The sequence below is a fragment of the Chiloscyllium plagiosum genome, chromosome 33 (genome assembly GCF_004010195.1).
Source record: "Chiloscyllium plagiosum isolate BGI_BamShark_2017 chromosome 33, ASM401019v2, whole genome shotgun sequence".
NCBI lineage: Eukaryota > Metazoa > Chordata > Chondrichthyes > Orectolobiformes > Hemiscylliidae > Chiloscyllium > Chiloscyllium plagiosum.
The window spans coordinates 2,329,448-2,337,124 of record NC_057742.1 but is presented as its reverse complement, the minus strand read 5'-3'; positions in this window follow the sequence as shown (position 1 = coordinate 2,337,124).

Here is a 7,677-nt window from a genome sequence, read left to right as displayed (position 1 = left end):
CCCAGCACTGACCCTTCTACAGTGCAACACTCCCTCAACACAGACCCTTTGACAGTGTGGCACCCCCCAGCACTGACCCTCCGACAGTGTGGCACCCCCCAGCACTGACCCTCTGACAGTGCAACACTACCTCAGGACTGACCCTCCGACAGTACAACAGTACCTCAGGACTGACCCTCCGACAGTGCAACAGTACCTCAGTACTGACCCTCCGACATTGTGGGCGGCACGGTGGCACAGTGGTTAGCACTGCTGCCTCACAGCTCCAGAGACCTGGGTTCAATTCCCGCCTCAGGCGACTGACTGTGTGGAGTTTGCACGTTCTCCCTGTGCCTGCGTGGGTTTCCTCCGGGTACTCCGGTTTCCTCCCACAGTCCAAAGATGTGCAGGTCAGATGAATTGGCCACGCTAAATTGCCCGTAGTGTTAGGTAAAGGGTAAATGTAGGGGGTATGGTTGCGCTTCGGCGGGGCGGTGTGGACTTGTTGGCCCGAAGGGCCTGTTTCCACACTGTAAGTAATCTAATTGTGGCACTCCCTCAGCACTGAACCTGACAGTGCAGCACTCCCTCAGCACTGACCCTCCGACAGTGGCCACTCCCTCAGAACTGACCCTCCGACATTATGGCACTCCCTCAGGACTGACCCTCCCACAGTACTGACCCTCCGACAGTGCGGCACTTCCTCAGCACTGACCCTCCGACAGTGCGGCACTCCCTCAGCACTGACCCTCCGACAGTGCGGCACTCCCTCACCACTGACCCTCCGACAGTGCGGCACTCCCTCACCACTGACCCTCCGACAGTGCGGCACTCCCTCAGCACTGACCCTCTGACAGTGCAGTATTCCCTCAGGACTGACCCTCTGACAGTGTGGCACTCCCTCAGTACTGACCCTCCAACAGTGTGGCGCTCCCTCAACACTGACCCTCTGATAGTGCAGCACTCCCTCAGCACTGACCCTCTAACAGTGTGGTGCACCCTCAGCACAGACCCTCGGACAGTGTGGTACTGCCTCAGCACTGACCCTCCAACAGTGTGGTACTCCCTCAGCACTGACCCTCCAACATTGTAGCACGCTCTCAGCACTGACCCTCCAACAGCGTGGTACTCCCTCAGTACTGACTCTACGAGAATGTGTCAGTGCAGTGATTCCAGTTCCATGGATGCTAATCAGTCTTTGGAACTTTACACAAATTCCTGATCCTCATTGGACAGTCTATTCAACTACAGTGACATCACAGCTGATCCTGGTGCTGTCCTGGATTATGGGTAATTGGGAACAGCAATCCCACATACTCCTCCAGTTTTAAGGTCCCTTCCAGAGTGGGGCCCAATCAACACTGACACTTGCAGTGCCTCTAGACTGGGTGCAACACTGTCAGGGCCTGTGGTTCAAATTCCATCATAAACTGAGGCCCGTTGTGAAGAAAAACAAGGGTGGGGCTGCCTATTTTTCAAAAACCATCTACACAAATTACCCGAGCACTTACTGCAGTGCCTGGTGTTGGAGCTTGCTGTGTGAAAATTGGTTACTGTGTTTCTACACTAGAAAAGCGCTATAGAAATGCAGGTCTTTCTTTCCTCCTCCTCCTCCTGAAATCAATTGCAGCAGTTTTTACTGCTTCCTGGGTAAACCCAGCACAGATTGGAATGATTGATGCTGGAATCTTCCTGTGCTGTCAGGTTCCATACGTAGCAAAGCATTCAGCAATCGCATTAGGGATGGGTACAGGGTTGAAGTGTGTCCATTTCTACATAGCATCAGCCACCCCTCAGACCTCTGCCTCCACTCCCCCTCAACTTCTCAGAAGTGAGTATTACTGCCTGGAATAACTTTTCACAGTCTTAAAGCAAAATGATTCAGCCAGCAATCATAATTAATCAAATAAAAGATATTCACAGCCCCCTGAGTTCAAAGTAGTAAAACTCACTCTGACATCCCTAACAGTTAATGTTTCCCAGCAGTGTTATACTGCTATAGTGCAACATTAAATTAAAAAGTAACCACGGTAACTGGTTATACCTACTGTCTAATTAAACAAGTCTCTGTGCTGTGCAGTAACATACCTGAAGAACTCACTCATTTGCATAAATCCAATCACCACACTCTCAAGACAGTAATCACCCTTAATAACTTCCCCCCGACAATCAATTTTCAATTAAATTAAAGTACTTGCTACCCTGAATATAAAGCACCCTATTTTTGACCTTTGCGACAGTCTGTCAGGACTGGTTATTAAGCTAACAGATTTGGTGAATTGTAATTGAGGGAGTACATTAAAGTTGGCAATGTGTGAAGCGGGTATTTGGATATTTTTGTGTCTCATTATCCGGAATCCTATCCCACTCCAAGACTCATTCACCCAATGCCCTTGTGTACACTGACTGACTCTGTCCAGCAAGGTCTAGATTTTAAAATTCTCACTCCAGAGTTCTAATCCTTCCCTGGCCTCACTCCCTATCTCTGTTGTCGATAACTCTCCAGAAGGTTGGGTGTTCCTCCAGTTTTAGATTAGATTACATTACAGTGTAGAAACAGGCCCTTCGGCCCAACAAGTCCACACCGACCCGCCGAAGCGAAACCCACCCATACCCCTACATTTACCCCTTACCTAACACTACGGGCAANACTGTGGGAGGAAACCGGAGCACCCGGAGGAAACCCACGCAGACACGGGGAGAAAGTGGAAACTCCACACAGTCAGTCGCCTGAGGCGGGAATTGAACCCGGGTCTCAGGCGCTGTGAGGCAGCAGTGCTAACCACTGTGCCACCGTGCCGCCCAGTTCTGAGCTCTTGTCTGTCTTCCAATTTTCAATGTGAGTCCAGTGGCAGCCGAGTCAACCTGAGCTCCACAGTTCCCTTCCTCAACCCCTCACTCTTTTATCCAGCGTTATTGCCCATCCCTAACTGCCCCTACAGTTGAGGAGCTTGCAGGGACCATTTCAGGGCGGTTGTGAGTCTGGGTCACATGTTGACCAGACTGGGTAAGGAAAGGGGATTTTCTTCCTTCAAGGGGCAATGATGAACCAGATGGGTTTTTACAACAATTGGTGGTATTTTGTTTTTTTTTCATGGTCACCATAAGAAGTGGAAGTAAGGCCATTCAGCCCATCGAATCCACTCCACCAATCAATCAAGTCTGATGGGCATTTCAAATCCACTTACCCACACTCTCCCCGTAGCCCTTAATTCCTTGCAAGATCAAAAATTAATCAATCTCTGCCATGAAGACATTTAACGTCCTGGCCTCCACTGTGCTCCGTAGCAATGAATTCCACAGGCCCACCACTCTCTGGCTGAAGAAATGTCTCCTCATTTCCGTTCTAAATTGACCCTCTGTAACTCTAAGGCAGTGCCCACGGTCCTAGTCTCCCCATCTAACATCGCAAAGATGTACTTTATATTTCATGTTTTATTTATTTAATTTAAATTCCACCAGTTGCCATGGTGAGATTTGGACCCATGTGCCCACAACATTAGCCTGGGACTCTGCAGGACTAATTTAGTGCATTTTTCAACTGTGCCACAGACATCTCTTAAAATGTACCTCTTTGACCAAGGCTCTAATCACGGTCATGATATCTCTGTAAGAGGTTGGTGTCAATCTTTACAAGACCTTCTCTATTTACCCTATCCATGCCCCTCATGATTTTATAAATTTCTATAGGTTACCCCTCAGCCTCCGACACTCTAGGGAAAACAGCCCCAGCCTATCCCTAGAGCGCAAACTCTCCAACCGTGGCAACAGCTGAAGGAAGGGATGCCCCATTCTGTATCCAGCCTGGATCAATAGTACTTAACTCAAACTGCAGCCTGAACCAATCAGAAAAGGCGAACCCATGGTGGGACTGATAGAGGGAAGGAGTCACAAAGTGAAAGTTCCAGTGATGTACCCATCCATAACCTGCAAACTTAATCCAATCTCAGTCCAGGGGGTGGGACATGTTGGTGTAACAGGGCAATCTTAAGGGAGCTGCCAGAGGAAGTGGTGGAGGCTGGAACAATTACAACATTTAAAAGGTATCTGGATGCATACATGAATAGGAAGGGTTGAGGAAAATGGGTCAAATGCTGGCAAATAGAACTGGGTCAGATTGAATACCTGGTCAGCGCGGGTCAGTTGGGCCAAAGAGTCTGTTTCTGTGCTATGTAAGTTGAAAGGGCTCAGAAAAGATTTACAAAGATGTTGCCAGGGTTGGAAGATTTGAGCTATAGGGAGAGGCTGAAAGGCTGGGGCTGTTTTCCCTGGAGCGTCAAAGGCTGAGGGGTGACCTTATAGAGGTTTATAAAATGATGAGGGATATGGGCCAGGTGCTGGCAGGTGGGACTAGATTGGGTTGGGATATCTGGTTGGCATGGAGTCTCTTTTGTGCTATACAGCTCTATGACTCTATAAAAAGGAAAAAGATGGAAAGAGATAAAATAGGAAGTTGGAGAAGAAGTTTGAATCATAATGAAGAAATATTCATTGACATTGATTCCTGGGAAAGCTCAGCAGGATGACAAACTATTTTTGGGAGAAAGTGAGGATTGCAGATGCTGGAGATCAGAGTCAAAAAGTGTGGTGCTGGAAAAGCACAGCAGGTCAGCTAACATCTGAGAAGCAGGAGAGTTGACATTTCGATCATCAGCTCTTCATCAGGAAACTACTTTTCACAAGATACATGACACAAGTCCTTAACGGTCCTTAAGCCATTAACGGTCAAGATATGCATAAAGGTCACCTGCTGGGTGGGTGTCAAATCTGGTTGGATAGAACATGGAACATAAAACAGCGCAGTACAGGCCCTCCTGCCCTCCATGTTGCACCGACCTGTGAAACCAATCTGAAGTTTATCTAACCTACACTATTCCATTCTTGACCATATGCCTATCTAATGACCACTTAAATGCCCTTAAATTTGGTGACTCTACTGCTGTTAGACTGCTACTTTCTGAGTAAAGAAACTATCTCTGACATCTGTCCTATACCTATCACCCCTCAATTTAAAGCTATGTCCCCTTGTGCTAGCCATCACCATCCGAGGAAAAAGGCTTTCACTGTCCACCCTATCTAACCCTCTGATTATCTTATATGTCTCACTTAAGTCACCTCTCAACCTTCTTCTCTCCAACGAAAACAACCTCAGGTCCCCCAGCCTTTTTAACAACCCAATCAACCTGGGTGGCAGGGATCTATGTACCTGAACACCGAGATCTCTGCTCATCTGCACTACCAAGAATCTTACCATTAGCCCAGTACTCTGTGTTCCTTTTACTCCTTCCAAAGTGAATCATCTCACACTTTTCTGCATTAAACTCCATTTGCAACCACTCAGCCCAGCTCTGCAGCTTATCTATATCTCTCTGGAATCTACAACATCCTTTGACACTATCCACAACTCTACCAACCTGAGTGTCATCTGCAAATTTACTAACCCATCCTTCTATGCCCTCATCCAGGCAATTTATAAAAATGACAAACAGAAGTGGAGCCAAAACAGATCCTTGTGGTACACCACTAGTAACTGAACTCCAGGATGAATATTTCCCATCAATAACCACCCTCTGTCGTCTTTCAGCTAGCCAATTTCTGACCCAAACCGTTAAATCACCCTCAATCCCATGCCTCCATATTTTCTGCAATAGTTTATCATGGGCAACCTTATCAAATGTCTTCCTGAATTCCATATACACATCAACCACTTTACCCTCATCCACCTGTTTGGTCACCATCTCAAAGAACTCAATAACGTTTGTGAGGCATGACCTACCCTTCACAAAATCGCGTTGACTATCCCTAACCAAATTATTTCTTTTTAGATTATGAATCCTATCTCTTATAACCCTTTCCAACACTTTACCCACAACCAAAGTAAAGCTTCACTGGTCTATAATTTCCACAGTTGTTTCTATGCCCTTTCTTGAACAAGGCAACATTTGCTATCCTTCAGTATTCTGGCACTATTCCTGTAGACAATGATGACATCATGTATTTCTGGAGAGATCATCATTTGAGCTATTCCCTCAAACTCTCCTCAACCATTGGTCCATCATAAGACCATGAAAAATAGGAACAGAAGTCCTTTGAGCGTGCTCCACCATTCAATAGGATCACAGCTGATCGAACATTCCTAATGCCCACTTTCCTGCCTTTTTCCCAAAACCCTCCATTCCCACACATGATCAAGAATTATCCCTCATTGCCCGAAAACAGTGTCTTATTAGATCACTTCAGAGGCCAGTAAGATTTAACCAGATTTAATACAACACACGTTGGACACAATAGTTCCTCTAGTATTACTATAAACCGTCACTCTGAGGAATGGGCTGTTGGTGGGGTTTTGGAGGAAGATTCCTGGTGATTTTTAGCAGGTTTACACTGGACAGTAGAACTAATTATTACTGATTCAGTCTACGCCTGTCCTAGCACACGTCATCAAGATCGAATTCTTTTCGGTCCATAACATTACCTCAATTTGTCCCTCCACAGATGCTGACCTGCTGAGTATTTGCAGAGTTTTCTCTCATTTTAGCAACTACTTGCAGAGGAAAGGGTTCCAAATCCATGAATTCTCACTGAAATTGTAATGGCGATAGCTGTAAGCTGCGGATGAAATCCCAGGTGTGGAACTCAAGAGCACAATGGAAGAGGATTTGACCAGTTGATCCTTGCTGATCTCACATTCACAGCTTCACCAAGACTGCCCATATCCACATCCATCACCTCAGCCAATTTCCACCCTCTCGCATGTTGTTAAAACCCACACTCATGTTTTTGTTGCCTCTAAACTTGATTGCTCCCATTCTTTCCTGACAAACTTACCTCCCACATAAAGCTCATCCAAAATTCTGTTGCTTGCATCCTAACTTCAAGTCGATTCTCCCTCACAACTCTGTATCAGCTGACTCTAGATCTGAAGGAAGAGATTAGTTCCAGATCAGACAGTGGATCAAAAAATTCTCATCCTTGGATGTTTTTAATCCCTCCAATCCCCTGCTCTCTTGTCACCTATGTAACCTCGTCCAGTCTTGCAAGTATTTGAAATCTCAACTCTACTGATTCTGGTGTCTCCTGCATTGCTGATTTTAACCATTAACAGCATCTTTTCAGCTACGTTTTTGCCGGTGCCCGCTCCAAAGCCTTTCCCTTCAACCTCTCTCTCCAATCAGGCTTTTGGCAAACTTTTCCCAAGACGTTGTCCAGGTTGGCTGAGAGTCTAGATTAAAGTGGTGCTGGAAAAGCACAGCAGGTCAAGCAGCATCCAAGGAGCAGGAAAAACCGACGTTTCGGACAAAAGCCCTTCATCAGGAACAGAGCTTTTGCCCGAAACGTCGATTTTCCTGCTCCTTGGATACTGCCTGACCTGCTGTGCTTTTCCAGCAACACTCTAATCTAGGATCTGGTTTCCAGCATCTGCAGTCCTTGTTTTATCCCGAGGCTAGATGTTTTTACTGATAATATTCAAGATAAACACTAGGGGGAGCATTTGCAGCTTTGAAGACGCTATGTAAACACATAAGTTGATGTTGTTGTCGTCTACCATTCAGGATAGAAGATTGAGAGTGATCATACTAAGGTTTTTGAGACTTTCAAAAGGACTGTATAGGGTAGACAGACAATATTTCCACTGGCGTGGTGTTCACAACAAGGAGGCAAAGTATTAAAATTGGAGCTATACTGATAACGAGCAAT